The sequence below is a fragment of the Arachis hypogaea genome, chromosome 18 (assembly GCF_003086295.3).
Source record: "Arachis hypogaea cultivar Tifrunner chromosome 18, arahy.Tifrunner.gnm2.J5K5, whole genome shotgun sequence".
NCBI classification, from domain to species: Eukaryota; Viridiplantae; Streptophyta; class Magnoliopsida; order Fabales; family Fabaceae; genus Arachis; species Arachis hypogaea.
Window position 1 is genome coordinate 39,760,838 of NC_092053.1, and position 22,824 is coordinate 39,783,661.

The following is a 22,824-nucleotide window of genomic DNA, read 5'->3' on the forward strand; positions in this document are numbered from 1 at the left end:
ACTTACCTCAACTAGAACATTCTTCCAATTAAAGTTGCTTGACCAATCAATCCCTGTGGGATTCGACCTCACTCTACTGTGAGTTTTTACTTGACGACAATTCGGTATACTTGCCAAGGGAGATTTGTTGAGAGACAAGTTTCCGTGCATCAGTCATGCATCCATACTGATAAATGGCAAGGAAGCCAAATATGTGCTACGCTCATAAATGAGAGACACTTTTTGTATTGCACTTAACTAGTTAACTTCCTTGTTCATTTATATCAATATATTTATATTATAGTTATTAATTCTCAATCAAACATAATCTACTAAGACAGTATAGCAGTGCAAACAAAGACAACAACAAAATCACCTACACAAAAGATAAAAACTAGACACCAAAATAAAGTAATAGATTAACAACAACATCACAGATCATTCCTTCAAATTAAATGGCCATGTTTTTCATTATAAGCCAGATCAGTTTCAAAAGCCTTATAACACTTGAAAAATTTATGATGGCATTTTAAAAGCATGGAACAAAAGAAGAATTTTCAAAAGCAAACCTCTTATAAGAAAACAGCAAGTCAGACTTGTCCACCAATAACTAGAAAACTATCCCCAATTGGCGTCTCTTCCACCAACAACCAGAATTTGCAATCACACAGTCAATTCCTCTTCTAAGCACATAAGTACTTATTAAAGTATGAAAAAAAATAAACATCCATGAACCCAAACAGTTCACCACATTGCAGATTTTTTGCAAAATAGAGAAATCTCAATATCAGAGACATTGAGGCATCACATTAACAAGAACAAAGGAACAAATACAGAGATTGAACCAAAAAGAAAAAAAATGATGAAATGCAAACTTAGCAAGAACAAAGGAACAAAATTGATTTTCTGATTTTCGGTGGATTAATACGTTAAATATAAAGGTTGCGAGAACCAAAACGGTCAATAAATCGGTAAGGTAACTGGTTCACTGGTTCAATAGTTTGACCGAAATTCAATCGATTTAATTAAATATTAATTAAAAATTTAATATATAATTTCAAATATTTAAATTTGATAATTTCTAACCTAATAAAATTTAAAATTTTAAAATTTCACATAATATTCTACCAGCAAAAAAATATTAACAAATTTTTTTACTAAACACAGGCATTAATCATCACTAATTAGTAATCATAAGAGAATCAACAACAAGCCAACAATATATCATCAAGCAACAACATTATCAACATTTCATAAAATCAGCAATTCAGAATAAGCAAACATTAACAAAATCAGTATTGTTAACTCAACAACTCAGAATTAAACTAATGCACGAAAAACTTGTCTCATAACAAATTTCCTTCGGCAAGTGTACCGAATTTGTCATCAAGTAAAAACTCACAATAGAGTGAGGTCGAATCCCACAAGGATTGATTGATCAAGCAACTTTAATTAGAGGAATGTTCTAGTTGAGCGAATCAGAATTTGAGTTGAGAATTTGCAGAAAATTAAATGGCGAGAAAGTAAATAATAGAAAAGTAAATGCTAGAAATAAGAGCTGAATGTAGATGACGGAAATTAAATTGCAGAATCTTAAATGGGAATGGGAAAATTGCTCATAAAAGTAAATGACAGAAATTAAAGAGAATGGGTAAGATCAGAAATGGGGAGTTCATTGGGCTCAGGAGATGTTGCATTCTCCGGATCAATTTCATTTTCATCTCTTCCTCAATCAATGCACTCATTGATCTCCTTGGCAATCTTAAGTGATTGAATTACAATTTCTTGTAATTCAATCTCTCAAATCTTGATCAATAGCCAATTCCTTGGTCAATTGCTCATGAGAAGAGATGAAGTATGGTCACTGATTATACCACATGCATTTCCCAAATCAAGTGTTGAGAGGATTATAGTCACATATCCATCCAAACCCAATTTGGTCCAGCATGAGAAAGCATTTCTAGCTTGATCTCTTCATTCCTCTTTCAAGGTTCAGAAGAGATCCAAGTATGAATAGCTTCTTTTCCAAGATAACTACCCAATTGGATGAAGATCAAAAGCTTTCAAGTAAAATCAAGAGAAAAGAGAGAAGAAGAATAATGAAAACTAGTATTGATCCATCAAATTACAACAGAGCTCCCTAACCTAATGAAAGGGGTTTAGTTGTTCATAGCTCTGGAAAATGAAAACAAAGATGGAGAATACATGATGATACTAGAAGTGCAGAGAAAGTAAATACAGAGAGTAATTCTATGCCCAGAGGCTCCCTATAATTTCCAACTCCCAATTTAATTCAAAGCTACTCCTATATATACTACTCTTCTACTCTTCTAGTTGGCTCTTCAAGTCTTGGGTCTGGGCCTTTGGATCTTGAGTTTGAAGCAGTTATCTTCTTCATTGGGCTTGGCTTTACTTGCAGAGAGAAAGTGTGAAGTGGGCAGAGACTTTAGCTCAGGACGTTAGTGGTGTTAACGTTCAGTGAAAATATGGGTTCGAGAATGTTAGTGACATTCAACTTTTTCACTAACGTTCCTCACCCAAGTAAGAGCCACGTTAACCTCAACGTTAGTGGCACAAACGTTGCCACTAACGTTGCCTCTTTGTCCTTCGCGCACGTTATTGGGACTCAACTTTCCCAATAACGTTGAGAAGCCTCCCCCTTCCCTTCGTTAGAGTCCACGTTTACTTAGTTAACGTGGCTCTTTTAACGTGGGCTTGCCAACCTTCGAGAATGTTAGTGACACTTAACATTGTCACTAACATTCCAATGTGCCCCTTAGCTCCCACGTTAGAGTCCACGTTAACTAGGTTAACATGGCTTCTAACGTGGCTGTGCTAGCCATCTCCAACGTTAGTGACAATGTTGAATGTCACTAACGTTGGCTCATCATCCTTCTCCTCACGTTAACTTCCACGTTAACTAAGTTAACGTGGGAGTTAACGTGGGAGTTAACGTGGCTCATTATGGCTTGTGTTGGCTCCTTCCAACGTTAGTGACAATGTTTGGTGTCACTAACGTTGTCGACAACCTTTCTTCTTCACGTTAACTTCCACGTAACTAGGTTAACGTGGGAGTTAACGTGGGAGTTAACGTGGCTTCATGGGGATAGTGTGTGTTCATCCCAATGTTAGTGATAATGTTTGGTGTCACTAATGTTATCGACCACCTAGTTTCTTCACGTTAGCTTCCACATTAACTAGGTTAACGTGGGAGTTAACGTGGCTTCTTGTGACTTGGCCAACGTTAGTGAGAAAGTTGAATGACACTAACGTTGGCTTCCCCCTTTTTTTCTTAACGTTAGAGGCCACGTTAACTAAGTTAACGTGGCAACTAACATGGCCACTTATGAGCTTGGTCCAACGTTAGTGATAATGTTAAGTGTCACTAACGTTGGCTCCATTTCTTTTCTTCCATGTTAGAGTTCACGTTAGCTTAGTTAACGTGACTCTTAACGTGGGCAATGATGGCTTCTAGAGCGTTATTGGCAATGACTTTTCTCATTAACTTTGCAAGTTACTCCCATTCCACGTTAGTGTCAACGTTAGTGTAACTAACGTTGCTACTAATGTAGTTCTTCTTTGCTTCCTTTGTCCTGAAATCAAGCAATAAAGTGCATCAAAGTTCTAGTCCAAGTCATGGGAAATGCAACACCTAATTTGTCATTAAATTCATGCAAAATCCTCATGAAATCATGTAAAGTGCACAATGTATACCTGAATCAAGATGTAAATGAATATCTACCCAAAACGAGCTTATTTCCTAAGGAAATGCATGAAACTACCCTAAAAATAGTAAAGAAAAGGTCAGTGAAACTGGCCAAAATGTCCTGGCATCACAACACCAAACTTAAAGCTTGCTTGTCCCTAAGCAAGTACTGGAACAAGAGAATGATGAATGGAATGCCAAGAGAAATGAGTCATTCTTGTGGAAGTCATGTCCCTGGTTTTATGGTGGTTTCATGCATATTACTGGACATGTAGTTCAACTTGGCTTGAGTGTTTACGTTGAACTCCTCCCTATGTAGTTGCCGTCCTTCATTAAGTACAGTGAACTCATTGAATGCTTTCATCTGAGCTATTTGTCGCTGATTGAGTTCCTGCAAATGTTTATCTTGACGTTCTTGCCTCTCAGTAACTTGGTGGATGACTTGAGTGAGCTGGGAGTATTGTTCCTATTGCTGCTCCATTTGTTGTTTCTGCCACTCTTCTTGTTGGCTCATCCAGTTGGACTGAAGGTTTAGTATTTGCTCTTGTCCTTCCATATGTCTCATCCCCAAATCTTCAATGGCTTTTAGAAGGTGATTCATATTCAAGTCGGCTGGGTAAGGATGCTCTTCTTGTTGATATTCTTCCTGATGAGACTCCTCTTGGTGAGCTCCTTCTTTTGCTTTTAGTTTCCCTATTTGTGGCCTTCTTTGTTGCTGAGCAGGTGTAGTATAGACCATACGTTGAATTGTCATTAGCCTCCCAGGGTTCACCCAATCTGGATTGCTATCCTCAAAAACCACCTTGGCCTCTTTGCATAATCTGAAAATGGTGCTGAGGTACCAAAGTCTGGCACCTGATTCAAGCTTCTCAGCTGAATCTTGAATTCCTTCAGCTATAAGTTCATGCACATTGATTTCTCCGCCTTGTACTAGGCAATGTACCATTGTTGCTCGATTAATATTGACCTCTGAATTATTTGCAGCCGGGAGGATAGACATCCTCACGAGTTCAAACCACCCCTTGGCTTCCGGGCTAAGGTCTCCCCTTTTGATGAACCGGGATCTCCCATCTCCATACCTCTCCCAGTCAGCTGCTATAACACAGATGTCAATCATGATCTCAGTGAGCTCATCATTGTCTTGGCTTTTACTTATTCTTGCATGATAACTGGGCTCATCAAAATGCGGTGATTTCAGGTGAAGAGCTTTTGTTATAGCGTTTGGGCTGAAGTCCACCTCCTTTCCTCTTACATAACTTTTGAAGGTTGGGGCCCTGGTTTTGTCTTCTCTCCCCACATTTGCGTAGAATTCTTTGATGAGGTTTCCATTGATCTTCCCCTCTGGATTAGTGAGCCTTTGCCACCCTCTTTTTTCAATTTTCTCCCGAATCTGTGGGCATTTGTCTTCATTGAATTGGAAGGTTAACTCGGGCAATATCTTTTTGAGCTTGATCCGCTCAAATTCTCGTTCATGGAAGGCAATTTTGAATCTCTTCTCATCGAAAGGAATGCTCTCCATTGGTTCCTTCCTTTTTTGTCTCTTGGAGCTTGATGATGCCATGAATTTGAGTTGCTGTGTGAGGGGATTTGAAGGTAAGGATGGATGAAGAATTGGGTTGGTTAGGATGAGGTGTAATGAAGAGGTTTTGGACACCGAAAGTGTGGAGTGTGGAGAGTGGGAATTTGAGTGTGAGGGGTAAGTGTGCACTAAGACTCACTTATATAGGGAGATTGTGAGTGAATGGAGGGTGTGGATTGATGGAATGGTTGCTTGATGGACGGTTGGGGTTGTGCATGGAGAAAGGACAAGGATCATCATTTAGTGAGGGTTATTGGTTCAGTCTTCAAGAGTCTCCTTTCTTCAATGTTGCATGGCAACATTTTCCAATGCATTCCTTCTTGAGACAAGTGTGTAGTTTCTCTTCATGAAGTGGCCGAACCTTTCTCCTTTAATTGTCCAATCAATCTCCTTCAATGCTCCTCTCCTTTTCCCTATAAAGATCAAATAAGAAAAGTAAGAATTAATATCATAAAAAATCAATTTAAATTTTACGGCTAGAATTATAAAGGAAAGAAAAGATTAGATTGTTTATTCATGAACTCCAACTAACTAACTAACTAACTGTGTATCCTTATATGCACATTGGTGGCACCATGGGGTGACACCAAACTTAGTTTGGAGCACTGTGATGAAAAGTTCTGTTCAAAGCTCCAAGACTAGCATGCTTTCAGTTGCATTCACGCTTTCTTGGCACGCTTTGAACACCAAACTTGTTCTTCACTATATACTGCAATATAAGGATTTCACCAAGTGTTTGTCAAGTTTGGGTTGGAATTGATGAATATTGACTTATTCACTAGTTAAAGCTCATAAAACATGGGTTGCCTCCCATGAAGCACTTCTTTAGCGTCACTAGCTTGACGTTTCTCCTTCATCAGGGCGGTTGATAATGCTTCAAGTCCTCCCCTCTTGCCTTGGACTTATATCCATTGGTTGTATCAATGATCTCTACATGTTCCAAGGAGAGAACTCTGTTGATAGTGAAGACCTTAGGTAACTGAGATGGTACAGTGGGGAGATTAGGGGGAATATCTGGGAAGTAAGCTGAGATCACTTTATCCCCTGGAGAGAAGTCTTCCGTAGGGATCTTCTTATTCCTCCACCCCCTTGGTACCTTCTTCTTTGTCCTTTTTGATGTTGCCTTGCTTTTGGTGACTTCTTCTTCTAAGGGAATTTTTTTGTTGTCTTCACATGTCTCTGGTGGTTTAGGTTCCTCTAGCTTTTCCTTGAGTTGTGACAACTGCTTATTTCCTTGTTCATCAACCAAGGGTTTTCCCAGATGGTCTGGTTATGCTTCAGTGCTTGCTTCCTCTGTCAGCATCTCATTCTGATCTTTGCTTGGTTCTTTGTTTTCTTGGTCTGCTTCTTGTGAGAGTTTGAAGACATTAAAGCTGAGTCGTTCATCATGGATCCTCAATATTAGCTCCCCTCGCTCCACATCTATGAGTACTCTGGCGGTATCTAGGAATGGTCTTCCCAATATGATTGGGTGAGTGTGACTCTCTTCCATGTCCAGGATGACAAAGTCTGTTGGGAGGAAATATTTCCCAACCTTTAACAATACATTTTCCACCACCCCTATTGCTTGTTTTTGAGTTTTGTCAGCCAGTCTAATGACTACATCTGTGGGCATTATCTCATTGATCTGCAGCCTCTTCACCAGGGATAAGGGCATTAAGTTGATGCTTGCTCCCAAATCGCAGAGTGCTCTATCAAACATTGTTTCCCCTATGGCATAGGGGACATGAAAACTCTCTGGATCTTTTCTTTTTGTAGGCAACTGTGGTTGAATGAGGGCACTGCACTCCTTGTTCATCACTATAGTTTGGCCTCCCTTGAGTGAGCTTTTCCTAGGAAGCAGCTGCTTCATATACTTGATGTACGCAGGCATTTGTTGGATAGTCTTGATGAATGGTATGTTCACATGCAGAGATGCAAACAAGTCAAGAAATCTTGAGTATATTCTCTTTTCCACAGCACCATTGAGTAGCTGGGGAAAAGGTGCATAGAGTCTCAGCAGCTCCTGTTTTGATATTTCTGGTTCTTGGTATTCTTTTTCCTCTTTCTCTGCTGAGGTATCTTCAGGTTGTTCTGACAGCTTGCTTGGCTTGTCCTCAGTCTCCCTATCACTTATAGTGACCATCTTACAATCTTCCCATCTTACTTTCTTTGTTTCACCTCTCGGATTCTTCTTTGTGTCACTTGGAAATCCATCTGTGGGTTTGGGAATCTCCTCAGAGAGATACCCTACTTGAGATTCCAACCTCTTGATTGTGTCTCCTTGGTTCTTGAAATTGGCTCGTACTTTCTCCTTGAACACCTTGTTGTCTTGAATCTCCTTGCCTATGCCTTCAAGTAGATTCTCAATCCTTGAGTCTGTCGTCAAATGATTGTAGATCGGGGTTAGAGGTGGAAGGATGAGGTGAGTTATTTTGGTTTTGATATGGATGTGGAGAGGTGTTGTTATGGGGGTGTTGATATGGTCTAGATGTGAAGTGTTGGTGGGCTGCATTGTTGGGATTTTGGCGTCTTTGATCAAGGCTTTGGTCTTGTTGATTTCCCCACCCAAAGTTTGGGTGATTCCTCCATCCAGGATTGTAGGTCTTGGAGTATGGATCATGGTTTTGCCTAGGTGAATTCCCAATGTAGTTGGCTTGCTCCTGACTACCCTCTGCTTCTTCATTCACTCCTTCTTGGGTTGTTGATGAAGTGGAGATTGATGCTACTTGGTTCCTCTCCATCTTCTTGGTGAGGTCAGCCAGCTGTTGGGTAATGAGCTTGTTTTGGGCCAGCAGAGCATCTACATTGTTTAGCTCCATTACTCCTCTTGTGTTCCCTCTTTCGGAGGCATAGAAGTAGTCGTTCTCTGCTACAGTTTCAATGACATCTATGGCCTCCTCAATGGTCTTCTTCTTGTTCAAAGATCCTCCGGATGAATGGTCTACTGCCTTCTTTGACTCATAGGAGAGCCCTTCATAGAAAATGTGCAGCTGCACCCATTCATTGAACATGTCAGGTGGACACCTCCTTGTTAGGTCTTTAAACCTCTCTCATGCTTCATACAGAGTCTCCCCATCTTGTTGCCTGAAAGTTTGGACCTCAGCTCTTAGCCTATTGATTCGTTGAGGGGGGTAAAATCTTGCTAAGAATTTATTCACCACATCTTCCCAAGTTGTCAAGCTCTCCTTTGGGAAAGACTCCAGCCACTTGGCTGCCTTATCCTTGAGTGAGAATGGAAATAAGAGCAGTCTATAGGCGTCAGGATGAACACCATTAGACTTTACTGTGTCACATATTCTCAGGAAGGTGGTTAGATGTTGATTGGGGTCTTCTTGGACACTTCCTCCAAACGAACAGTTGTTCTGAACAAGGGTGATGAGCTGTGGTTTTAGCTCAAAATTGTTGGCATGGATGGTTGGCTTTTGAATGCTACTTCCACAGTTTCCTAGGTTTGGATTGATGTAAGAGCCTAAAACTCTTCTATCCTCCCCAACATGATTTGCTCGACCTCTTTCGCCATGGTTGTGAGTCTCTTCTTCATGATGGTTTTCCATGTTTTCTTCCATGTTTGGTTCAAAGTATTCCTCAAAGTGTTCCTCCTCTTCTTCAGCACCAACTACACATTTTTCTCTTGCCTCCCTCCTTAGTCTAAGGAAGGTTCTCTCAGGTTCAGAATCAAAGGAAGTTGAAGCCCCGCTTCTTCTCCCTGTCATACAACCAACAAGTACAAGCAAAGGGAATAGGTGTAGAAAGTATATCTGTCAGAATTACTGTTAGTGTGAGTGATGCAATATATCAAACAGTTAGTGGGTTAGTGAAATGAATGGAAAATAACAAAGAAAAAGTAGGGGGAAGGGAAGAAATTAACTAAAACTGAAAGTAAATGACTCAAACAGAAAATTAAATCAAACAAAAATAAAATGCTCAATCTAGTTATCCTCCAATTTAATCATTGTTGATGCACAATCAATCCCCGGCAACGGCACCATAAACTTGATGCACGGAAAACTTATCTCATAACAAATTTCCTTCGGCAAGTGTACCGAATTTGTCGTCAAGTAAAAACTCACAATAGAGTGAGGTCGAATCCCACAAGGATTGATTGATCAAGCAACTTTAATTAGAGGAATGTTCTAGTTGAGCGAATCAGAATTTGAGTTGAAAATTTGCAGAAAATTAAATGGCGAGAAAGTAAATAACAGAAAAGTAAATGCTGGAAATAAGAGCTGAATGTAGATGACGGAAATTAAATTGCAGAATCTTAAATGGGAATGGGGAAATTGCTCATAAAAGTAAATGACAGAAATTAAAGAGAATGGGTAAGATCAGAAATGGGGAGTTCATCGGGCTCAGGAGATGTTGCATTCTCCGGATCAATTTCTTTTTCATCTCTTCCTCAATCAATGCACTCATTGATCTCCTTGGAAATCTTAAGTGATTGAATTACAATTTCTTGTAATTCAATCTCTCAAATCTTGATCAATAGCCAATTCCTTGGTCAATTGCTCATGAGAAGAGATGAAGTATGGTCACTGATTATACCACATGCATTTCCCAAATCAAGTTTTGAGAGGATTATAGTCACATATCCATCCAAACCCAATTTGGTCCAGCATGAGAAAGCATTTCTAGCTTGATCTCTTTATTCCTCTTTCAAGGTTCAGAAGAGATCCAAGTATGAATAGCTTCTTTTCCAAGATAACTACCCAATTGGATGAAGATCGAAAGCTTTCAAGTAAAATCAAGAGAAAAGAGAGAAGAAGAATAATGAAAACTAGTATTGATCCATCAAATTACAACAGAGCTCCCTAACCTAATGAAAGGGGTTTAGTTGTTCATAGCTCCGAAAAATAAAAAAAAAGATGGAGAATACATGATGATACTAGAAGTGCGGAGAAAGTAAATACAGAGAGTAGTTCTATGCCCAAAGGCTCCATATAATTTCCAACTCCCAATTTAATTCAAAGCTACTCCTATATATACTACTCTTCTACTCTTCTAGTTGGCTCTTCAAGTCTTGGGTCTGGGCCTTTGGATCTTGAGTTTGAAGCAGTTATCTTCTTCATTGGGCTTGGCTTTACTTGTAGAGAGAAAGTGTGAAGTGGGTAGAGACTTTAGCTCAGGACGTTAGTGGTGTTAACGTTCAGTGAAAATATGGGTTCGAGAACGTTAGTGACATTCAACTTTTTCACTAACGTTCCTCACCCAAGTAAGAGCCACGTTAACCTCAACATTAGTGGCACAAACGTTAACGTTGCCTCTTTGTCCTTCGCGCACGTTATTGAGACTCAACTTTCCCAATAACGTTGAGAAGCCTCCCCCTTCCCTTCATTAGAGTCCACGTTAACTTAGTTAACGTGGCTCTTTTAACGTGGGCTTGCCAACCTTCGAGAACGTTAGTGACACTTAACATTGTCACTAACGTTCCAATGTGCCCCTTAGCTCCCACGTTAGAGTCCACGTTAACTAGGTTAACGTGGCTTCTAACGTGGTTGTGCTAGCCATCTCCAACGTTAGTGATAATGTTGAATGTCACTAACGTTGGCTCATCATCCTTCTCCTCACGTTAACTTCCATGTTAACTACGTTAACTAAGTTAACGTGGGAGTTAACGTGGCTCATTATGGCTTGTGTTGGCTCCTTCCAACGTTAGTGACAATGTTTGGTGTCACTAACGTTGTCGACAACCTTTCTTCTTCACGTTAACTTCCACGTTAACTAGGTTAACGTGGGAGTTAACGTGGCTTCTTGGGGATAGTGTGTGTTCATCCCAGTGTTAGTGATAATGTTTGGTGTCACTAACGTTGTTGACCACCTAGTTTCTTCATGTTAGCTTCCACGTTAACTAGGTTAACGTGGGAGTTAACGTGGCTTCTTGTGACTTGGCCAACGTTAGTGAGAAAGTTGAATGACACTAATGTTGGCTTCCCCCTTTTTTCTTAACGTTAGAGGCCACGTTAACTAAGTTAACGTGGCCACTAACGTGGCCACTTATGAGCTTGGTCCAACGTTAGTGATAATGTTAAGTGTCACTAACGTTGGCTCCATTTCTTTTCTTCCACGTTAGAGTTCACGTTAGCTTAGTTAACGTGACTCTTAACATGGGCAATGATGGCTTCTAGAGCGTTATTGGCAATGACTTTTCTCATTAACTTTGCAAGTTACTCCCATTCCACGTTAGTGTCAACGTTAGTGTAACTAACGTTGCTACTAATGTGGTTCTTCTTTGCTTCCTTTGTCCTGAAATCAAGCAATAAAGTGCATCAAAGTTCTAGTCCAAGTCATGGGAAATGCAACACCCAATTTGTCATTAAATTCATGCAAAATCCTCATAAAATCATGTAAAGTGCACAATGTATGCTTGAATCAAGATGTAAATGAATATCTACCCAAAACGAGCTTATTTCCTAAGGAAATGCATGAAACTACCCTAAAAACAGTAAAGAAAAGGTCAGTGAAACTGGCCAAAATGCCCTGGCATCATAAACCCAACAACTCACAATTAAACCTAATTCCAATGCAGAATTAAACAAAGGCACTAATCATCACTAATCAGTAATCATAACAAAATCCACAACAAGCCAACAATATATCATCAAGAACAACATCATCATCATTTCAGAAAATCAACAATTCAGAAAAAGTAAACATCAACAAATCAGTATTATTAACTTAGCAACTCAGAATTAAACCCAGTAACTCACAATTAAACCAACTCCATTTCAGAATTAAACAAATGCACTAATCATCACTAATCATTAATCATTCAAAAAATTAGCAATAAGCCAACAACATATCAGTAACAACATCATCATCATTTCAAAAAATCATTCTAAAATCATAAATCAACCATCAACAGGATTATTTCACTTTCATAAAATAAGTAAGAGACTATGTACTCATTCACAATTTTAGAAATAATGAAAATTTTGATGTCAAATGTAATTATATTTGTCCTGCATCTGTCTGCTTTCAAGTGAAGTGATTTGCATATATGAAGATTGGATCCTACATCAACACTCAGAATGCTTACTACTTACCAGTGGCGAGGAGGAAGGGGAGTGATGGCGACGACAGAGGAGACGGCCACACCGGCGAACACAGAGAGAGAGCGCTTGAATAGAAGAGACGGCGATGACCACAAAACTTCCACAAGATAGTGAGGGAGCTTCCTACGACGACAATATAGCTTCCTAGGATGGCGACGGAGCTTCATACGATGGCGACAGAGCTCCTGCAACAGCGAAGAAGCTTCCACACATGATGCTCGTACACGCGACGGGGCATTAACTACTATCACAGTGCTTACCGGCAGCAAAGAGGAAGGGAATTGATGGCGATGACAGAGGAGATGGTGCGACATCGGCAAATAGAGGAGAGAAAATACGGTGGCTGTGGGTTCCGCGGGGCTGTGGGGGTTACCGTGGGTGTGGGTGCTGCGGTGGTTGCGGCGGCTTTAGTGGCTGCTACGGTTGCGTGCTACGGGGCTGGGGGGCTAGTCCGCTAGGGTTTATTTTTGTTCTTTCCATTTTTCTTTTTTGAGAGAGGAGAGGAGATAAGTGGGAGTGTGAGACTAGGGGTGTCTGGGCTTCGGGTAGAAAATTTAGGTTTTTTTAAGGCCAAAACGGCACCATTTTGAAGGAGGTTCTCAAACTGGAAGACCTCTAAAAAATTGGTCAATTTTATTGGTTTATTAGTTTTTTTGTCATGCGATTTTTGAGGCTAACCGAACTGTCTTGGTGATCGGTTCTCGGTTAATCCGATTGAACCGACCAGTCCGATTCAATTTTCAGAACAATTTTAAATACCTAAATCTTAGGATTGTTTTCCATAGCAACTCGGCAATATTAGAACAATAAAAAAAGTTGACATGATCAAAACCTTGCTGTAGGATGGTAGGAAACTTTTGGGCATAAATTGACAAGAACAAAATGTGGAAGTTGAACAAAAGCAAAAAAAATAAAATAAGTGATGAACTGCAAACCTGAAAAGTGGTTGTCTTCTTTCCTCTATTGTCCTCTTGCCACGTCTCACCGCTGCCAGCCGTCATGGTTGTGTATCAAGGTTGGAAAGCGAAGAAGATGAAAATTGTAGGGCAATTTTGTTTATTTCCAACATTTTTAAATTCAAAATTAAAGTTTATTGAATTTTGATATTTGTTATGTTTATAAGGATAATATTTGTCTAAAATAAAGATAAGGATATTTAAGCCTTTTACAAAAATAAGTAAAAGATTTTTTTTTAATAAATTATAAAAATGTTTTAGTAAAAGTAATGATATGATATATATTTTAAAAATAAAATAAAATGTTGACGTAGATAATATAATTCACGTGTTATATTTTTATTTGGGATTTTTTATTTAAATAAATTTAAAAATATTTTATTTACTGAAATAAATAATTTTAAAAATAATTACAAAAATACGTAGCATGTATTATCTCGTTTACAGTGTAAAGGAGATAAGTTTACACGTATCTCGTTTACAATATAAACGAAATAAGACAGAGTGAGTGATACGTGTATATCTCGTTTACAATATAAACGAGATACGTGTAAACTTATCTAGTTTACACTGTAAACAAAATATAGTAAGACAAATTTTCAACAGCTATAAAAGGATGTGCAACCCTTGGTATTCTTCACATACATTTCACATCTTCTTCTCCTCCGTTTTTCTTTTAAAAAATATGCAAAAATATCCAGTACTAGCGGATATGTGGTTGTCTGTGTGTATCTCAATTGTCGTGTGAGAAACAGTGACAATGGGGTGATATTTGAGTGTGATAATCCGTTACTATTGCGCACTCGGTGAGCAAGTTCCTTGTTCGCGTTGAAGAGTCTGAAATTGAGTAACTTTGGTGGTTTAGGGAGAAAAGAGATCGGAAGGGTATGGTATAGGTTGCTAGCACCATTAGGAAACGGAGTTTTTCAGTTTCATCTGTTTTGACTCCTTGGCAACGAGCATGTACGCCTCATGTTTGATATCCATGGGAGAATCATGGCAGAACAACTGATGGAGCTTTCTACGGAGGATGATGATGTTGGTGGTGGTGGATCCGTCCACTAGACCTTTGTGGAGGATGACCCACCTCTCGCACCACTACCGATTCATGTTGCTATTCTAATGGAAGACATGATATGGATGATAAAGACTCTGACGAAGAGTATGTTACGAATAGCAGCAATAGTGGTTCTTTTGAAGATGATGATGAAGAGGAGTTTGTACCAGAGACGCTGGCCAAGGCAGTAGTGCATCAAATATACCGCGTCAATATCATGCATTGGATCTGGACGCGATGCATGAGAAATCTCCGTTTTCCAACACCAAGGAAGATGATTACAACCTAAATGGTAGGGTAGAGTTTCGGGTCGGCCACAAATTCAAAAGCAGAGTTGCAGTAATGCAGGGTGTGAAGAACTACAGCATTCGCAGAAGTACTGAATACCAAGTAGTCGAATGGGACCGATTAAAGTACCATATGCATTGCTGCCAAGCTACAATTGAATGTCCCTAGATTTTTCATGTAGCCCTCTGACAGAACCTCAGATACTGGTGATGTCAAGTTTAATTGTGGTGTATTTACTCATTTATGATTGTTATATCTGGTGTAGTTTTCAACCATGAATATTTTATTTCGTCAAGGAGGTCTGGAGGGTTAGTGGAGCGCATACGTGTTTAGTACCCACCTTGTCCCAAGACCATCGACAATTGAATAGCAGCCTTGACGTGGCGGAAATTGGCGAGTCAAAAATTGTTATAAAATATGCGTTGCAAGTATAGTTCTTAACCAACCAGAAATCTGCTTATCAATTTAGAAAGGTTGTCATAAAAATTAAAACTAATACTGGGAGTATGAATCCCAGGTCGTCTCCCAACGAGTTGCAGAAAGGTGTGCTATTTTATTAATCAAATATTTTCAAAAAGAGTTTGAGTTGAATAAACAGGAAATTAAATTGGGGAAATTAAGTGATTTAAATAAAGGCCTTGACTGGGAGTAGATTAGTTGGAAGTCCTATTCTTGTTGCAGTACTCTCAAGATTAATTGATAATTGAAGGTTGTTCTGTTTAGTTATCCCTTACTAGGTAAGGGAAAGTCAAACAAGTTGGAATGCTGTTTCTATTCACAAGTCCCAATCCGCTTATTTGGAAGGACTGGCGTTAATGACTAGAGAATAATCCAACAATAACCCCAATCACAATTTCTCTTTTGAGCATTCCAACTCAAGGGTTCCTTTCAATCAACTCTCCATCATGTTAGAGAACTACTCGCTCATTGTGAATGTAGAACTCATAACATAGGAAAGGGAATTAAAGAAAGACATGATAAATAAAACTCAAAGGAATCAATTAAAAATAAAAGTAACTCTTATATTAATAAATTCTAAAATAATCCAATAGTAAAATTGAGTAAATTAAAGGACATGAAAGAGTAAAGCCAAGTAAAGAAAAGGAACTAGAATGACGAAGTCTTGGTGAGGTAATAGCTATTCTCAATATCCTAATGCAAAAAGCAATAAAAATCCTAAGAACTATGAATGTGTAGAGAGAAAACCTAGAAGAGGAGTAAAACTAGATCTAAAAACTAAAACTGTATAGAATGAATGTTGTTTTTGGTTTCTGCATGTCCTCTGGCTCTAGTCTGCTTTTCCGGGCCAAAAACTGGGTCAAAACATGGCCCAAAATCGCCCCCAGCGAATTTGGCAGATTATGCAGATCGCGCATGTCACGCGATCGCGTCACTCATGCGGACGCGTCACGCGGCGTTTTGCTTTGCCACGCGGGCGCATTGTCCACGCCTCCGCGTCACTTGTGCTATTCCAATCCGCGCAGTCGCGTGAGCCATGCGGCCGCGTCACTGCGTTTTCCTCTCTTTCGCGCGGTCGCGTGAGCCATGCGGCCGCGTCACTTCTCGCTGGTCATCTCCTTAATTTCTTGTGTTCCTTCCATTTTTGCAAGCTTCCTTTCCAATCTCCAACTCATTCATGCCCTATAAAGCCTGAAACACTTAACACACAGATCACGGCATCGAATGGAATAAAGGAGAATTAAAATACATAATTAAAAGTCTCTAGGAAGCAAGTTTTCAATCATGTAATAATTTTAGGAAGGAAATATAAATGCATGCTAATCATATGAATAAGTGGGTAAAGATCATGATAAAACCACACAATTAAACACATTATAAACCATAAAATAGTGGTTTATCAACCTCCCCACACTTAAACATTAGCATGTCCTCATGCTTAGTTGAAGGAGATAAAATAAATGAGTAGGAACATGTAAAACTCATGCAATGCAATGCAATGCAACCTATATATATGAATGCAACTATATGATTCTTGCCCACTTGATTAAAAGTAAATAAGCTCTTCAAAACAATTACAAATCAAATTCCACTAATTCAATTCTCATACAGCAAGAACAGATAAAAATGCAAGAAGATAGCTCATGAAAGCAGGGAATATTGAAATTCAAGCATTGAACCCTCACTGATGATGTATGTACGCTCTAATCTCTCTAGTGTATAGGGTAATCACTCTATCCTTCTCTAATCATGCTTTCTAATTTTTTTGTTCTTCTCCTAACCAATCAACAACATTTAATATATCAATGCAAACATCATGAGGTCTTTTCAAAGTTGTAATGGGGCCATGGTAAGGGTAAGGATACACATATGGCTAAGTAAGCTTATAAACTGAATCTTTAATTAACCCAAGCTTTAACATAACCTATACATATATTCCATATAACTTTAGAATTCATACCTAGCTACCCAGAATTTCCCTTTCACATTCCATACTCATGTATCAACTTTTTTTTATTTTAATTTTATCATACATGCATTGATCCTTGAATTCTCAACTTAACATTGGGGTAATTTTATCCCCTTATTTATTTATTGAATATTTTTTATTTTTTTTATTTTTTTTATAAGCATAAAAATAAACATAGCTTATCAATGCATATAGATTTGTAATTCTTATAGTTTCACATGAGTAGGTATCCAAATTCCCATTATATTATCATGACACGTTCCCTTATTATCTTTTGTTCCCACAATTTCCCATACTTAATTAGCACACATAATTCTATCTTAAGCTAACCAAAGATTCAGTTTGGGATATATAATTATTTTTCCGCTTAAGGCTAGTAATGTGGTAAAATATAGAACAAATGGGATTTAAAGGCTCAAAGTGGCTAACAAAGGTAATTGAAAGGGTAGGCTTAGTTTGGATAAGTGAGCTAAACAAATAATGGCCTCAATCATATGCAAACATATAAATATAATAAATATTGGACATATAGGATGAAACAAAATATAGATTACAATCATAGAGAAGTAAACACACAAGAATAAAATAATTTTGGTTAAATAATGTAACCATGCATAAAGGCTCAAATCTCACAGGTTGTGTGTTCTTTAGCTCAAAAATCATGTTCCAAATACAACTTCAAGTAAATTTAACATAAAAATTTTAATTAAAATTAGTGAAATTTTGTTCCAAAGATAGAGTCTTAGGAGAAACTTATTGTCTTTTCAATCAAGTAGAACATACATGCAACTAATCTATTACTATGCAATTTATCCTATTCTACAAAAGAAAAACTAACTAAATGTCCTAATTTATTGGTGTTTAGGGAAGAGAAATTACCTCCGGAAGTCAGGTACTGACCGATCTCCCCACACTTAAGGCTTTGCACCGTCCTCGGTGCCATCTGTCAGGAACAGGGGTGGGCTGGTAGCAGTATCTCCACAGTCGAGATCATCATGGCTCCCTGTACTGGTAAAGGAAGTGGAGTCCGGGGTGTCTGAGTCCTTGAATTTTCCCTTAAGTAGCTCCTTGAGGTGTTTGAATCGGCGCTCGTTACGGCACTCCCTCATCTTAGCTTTGTGTTCCTGCCGATCCAACCTTTCGAGTATCTGATGGAGCAGTTGAGTTGGTGTAGGTGCTTGTGGTACTGAAGGAGGAATGTCTGCAGCCGTTTCAATCGGCTGGCTTGTAGTGGCTGCTGAGAGTCTGATGTATTTCCCATTGGGGACATATTGATCATCTCGTGGAAGCATGGCTTTGGTGTCCTCAGCTCTGAAGGATACTCTGGCTGCTGAGACAAGATCTGAGATCAAGGCAGGGAAAGGTAATTTGCCCACAATTTGTACGTGTCCCATGGCATTCTGGATGTGTCTTGGTAAGTTCAGAGGCTGGTCTGTAAGGATGCACCATAGTAGAACAGCCATGTCCGCAGTGAAGGAGGACTCGTGAGTGCTCAGAAAGACGTAGTCTGTGCCCATACGCGAGCCTCCAAGGTAAGTGCTGAAGCCGAGATTCCCTTAGGGCGGGTACGATGGTATCTGTAGATCCATCGGCTGCCAGGTAGTGCGATAACTCTGAGAACTGCGTCCTAGTCAAATTGGTACATCTGGCACTTGAGTGCGGCTTCTTGAAAGGTGTCCAAACCTTCTGGAATAGGGGGAAGACCTAGAGCTCTTTGAATGGCCTCTTCTGTGACGGGGACTTGCTTCTGACGGACAAAGACAGACTGCAGGGTTGGCAGGTGGAAGTTGGAGTAGAACTCGACTACCCAAGAAAGATTGACCTGCCTCGGCTATCTCTGTAGGAAACCCCATTGTCTTTGTGCAATTTACGGCTCAACAAAGGTAGTAATATGGTTTGGGAGGAAAAGAAGGTATTCGTTGTTGTAGCTCCTTTCTGCCAGGATAGGGAACATCTGCTCACAGTAGCGATTGGGAAATCGCGCAGTGTCCTTTGCTGGGAAGGCTTTTTCTTTATCATCAACATTTATAATCCTCTTAAGTCTCTTTGTTGAGGGTTTTACCGCAGTGGAAGAGGGTTTTGCCACTAGTGCTCTTTTTGTTCCTCTTCTTGCTGTTGATTTGGGAGTAGCTTCCTCTTTATTCCTTTCTTGGTGGCCATTCTAAAAAAAGGAAGAGAAAGCAAATTAAATTCAAAGAGATAGAGCAAGGAAGAGAACAAAAAAGGATGGTTATGAATGCATATTTAAAGGTAAATGATGTTAACACATGGTCATGACTACATGTGAAAAGTCATTAATAGAAAATAGTTAGTGCATATGATGACAAGTGAATGTAAGGTGTTTATTGGCATGCTGGCAAAGGCATGAGTAGCATAGATCAAGCATTACCCGTAACAAACCATCACGTTTGTATTGACAATTAATTTTCAATTAATACAATAGTAAAGGGAATTTGTGAAAAGCAAGCATTGAATAGTAGGATAATGTAGAAAAATGCATAATGCCATATTGGCTTTTTCACAAACGCATAGCATGCATGGGAAATAGGGTAAGGAAAGTATTAAATTGAACATGCAAACAACCCTTTAAAAAAGTAATATATAATTGCCAAACAAATTTAGAACAATCCACAAGCATACAATGAGAATTAATGACTCAAATAAATTTCCAACACCAAGTAAAAAGGAAAAAGAAAGAAAAAGAAAATATGAATAATGAAAGTAAAAAGAAAAGAAAATAAGATAACATATAAAAATAAGAAGAAAAATAGAAAAGTAAGGAAAGAAAAAGAAAAAGAAAAACTTTGTTAATGGGGGTGAGAGAGTGAGTGAGGGTGTAAAAAGTGAGAAAGAAGGAAGAAGGAAGAAGTAAGGAGGGAAAGGAGAAAATAGGATTTGGGTAAAACAAAGATAAGATAATTGGCAAATCAGGGAAGCTGTGCGGCGCAAGCGACGCGGCCGCGTGGGGCACGCAGTCGCGTGAATTGCGCTTATGAAAATCGACGCGGTCGCGTGACCCGTTATATGTTACTGGCGCGAGGGCAGCCTCGCACTCGCACAACTCTCTGTTCAAAATCATTAGTTGCCAAATATTGGGTGACACGATCACGTGGGGCATGCGATCGCGTGAGTGGCCATTAGAAGGATATGACGCGGTCGCGTCGGTCACGCGGCCGCGTGGGAAGGATTTGTGCATTAGCACCAATCCAGCACCACTCTTGCACAACTTTCGGTCGTGCACCTTTTTTACGTCGAAATCCAGGGCACGCGGCCGCGTGGGTGACGCAGTCGCGTGGGAGGCCAATGTTCCCACTTGACGCGGACACGTCGGCGACACGGTCGTGTGGGGCAATTTGTGCCATTGGCATGCCTCCAGCCACGCTCCTGCGTGACTCTCTGTTCATTTATTATTTTCTCCCATCTCCTTGCGACGCGGACGCGTCAATGATGCGGTCGCGTCACGTAATTTTTTTTTTTTAAATAAAAGTATGTAAATGCAGAAGTACAAAATGTACTAATAAAGAGAAGAGTTATTGAATAGGAAAATTAAAAATAAAGAAAAGAACGATCATACCATGGTGGGTTGTCTCCCACCTAGCACTTTGCTTTAACATCCGTAAGTTGGTCGCTCTACTAGCTCAATCTTCGGCTATGTGAGGATCTTCCAAGAGGAAGATCTCGAGCTCCTTGTTCTTCTGCATCCTCTCTCCATGGTATAGCTTTAAACGATGTCCATTAACTTTGATAAGTTCAGAGCTTGAAGGATGGCTTAGGTGATAAACTCCGTACGGTTCGGCCTTCTCTACTCTATATGGACCTTCCCATCTTGATCTCAACTTGCCTGGCATGAGTCTCAGTCGAGATTTGTAAAGGAGGACTAAGTCCCCAGGTTGGAACTCTTTCCTCCTGATGTGCTGATCATGTACATCCTTCATCTTCTCCTTGTATAGTCTTGAGTTCTCATAAGCTTCTAGGCGAAGGCTTTCCAATTCTTGCAGTTGCAATTTCCTTTTAGCTCCAGCTTTCTCAATTCCCATGTTGCACTCCTTTACTGCCCAAAAGGCTTTGTGCTCTACTTCAACAGGGAGATGACAAGCTTTTCCATAAACTAAGCGGAAAGGACTCATCCCAATGGGTGTTTTGTATGCTGTTCTGTATGCCCAGAGTGCACCTCGTAGCCTGGTGCTCCAGTCTCTTCTATGGGGTTTGACTATCTAATGCAAGATATGCTTTATCTCTCTGTTTGACACCTCGGCTTGCCTATTAGTCTGAGGATGGTATGCTGTTGCAACCTTATGAATTATCCCATGCTTCTTCATCAAACCTGTTAGTCTCCTGTTACAGAAATGGGTGCCTTGATCGCTCACGATTGCTTGTGGTGATCCAAAGCGACAAATAATATGGTTTCTCACAAAGGAAACAACAGTGTTAGCATCATCAGTGCGGGTAGGAATTGCTTCCACCCATTTGGAAACGTAATCCACAGCTAACAATATATAAAAGTAACCATTAGAATTTGGAAATGGACCTATGAAGTCAATGCCCCAAACATCAAAAATTTCACAGAAAAGCATAATTTGTTGAGGCATCTCATCCCTCTTGAATATATTACCAAATTTTTGCCATGGGAAACAAGATCTACAAAATTCAGCAGCGTCTCTAAAAAGTGTAGGCCACCAGAATCCATAGTCTAAGATTTTTCTAGCTGTTCTTTGAGGGCCAAAATGTCCTCCACTCTCAGATGAGTGACAGGCCTCTAAGATGGACTGGAATTCTGATTGAGGCACACACCGTCTAATTACCTGATCAGCGCCACATCTCCATAAGTATGGGTCATCCCATATATAATATTTAGACTCGCTTTTCAGCTTGTCTCTTTGATGCTTAGAAAAGTTTGGAGGAAAGGTGCGGCTAACTAGATAATTAGCTACAGGTGCATACCAACGGACTACCTCAAATACTGCTTGCAGGTTATCAAATGGGAAATTATCAGCTATAGGAGTGGGGTCATTTGTAATGTGCTCAAGGCGATTCAAGTGGTCTGCCACTAAATTCTGGTTACCACTCCTATCCTTAATTTCTAAATCAAATTCTTGTAATAGCAGTATCCAACGTATAAGCCTTGGTTTGGACTCCTTTTTAGCTAATAGATACTTTAGAGCTGCGTGGTCTGAGTACACTACTACCTTCGTACCAAGTAAATAGGCTTGCAATTTATCCAGAGCAAAAACAATAGCAAGAAGCTCTTTCTCAGTAGTAGTATAATTGGACTGAGCGGCATCTAAAGTTTTAGACGCATAAGCAATAACAAAGGGATCCTTACCTTCATGCTGAGCCAGTGCTGCTCCTACTGCATGGTTGGAAGCGTCGCACATTATTTCAAATGGCTGACTCCAATCTGGTCCTCTCACAATTGGAGCTTGAGTCAGGGCGGTCTTCAGCTTATCAAACGCTTGTTTGCAATCCTCACTGAACTCGAACTCAATATCTTTCTGCAGTAGTCTGGATAAGGGAAGCGCTACCTTACTGAAGTCCTTAATGAATCTCCTGTAAAAACCTGCATGGCCAAGTAACAAATGGACTTCCTTCACAGAAGAGGGGTAAGGTAAACTAGAAATAATATCCACCTTTGCTGGATCTACAGAAATGCCAGTATTAGACACAACATGTCCTAGTACAATACCTTGATTAACCATAAAGTGACATTTTTCAAAATTTAATACAAGGTTTGTACTGACACATCTATCTAATACTCTAGATAATCCATCTAAGCAAAGGCTAAAGGAATTGCCATAAACAC

General features: G+C 39.6%; 1 non-coding gene across 1 annotated transcript; it reads left to right on the plus strand.

Annotated features, from left to right (window-relative positions):
* The first annotated feature begins 8,255 nt into the window (after positions 1-8,255).
* Positions 8,256-8,359, plus strand: LOC112774505 (small nucleolar RNA R71). The gene has a single exon (XR_003188993.1). It is a non-coding gene; the product is annotated as a small nucleolar RNA R71 (small nucleolar RNA).
* The last annotated feature ends 14,465 nt before the right edge of the window (positions 8,360-22,824 follow it).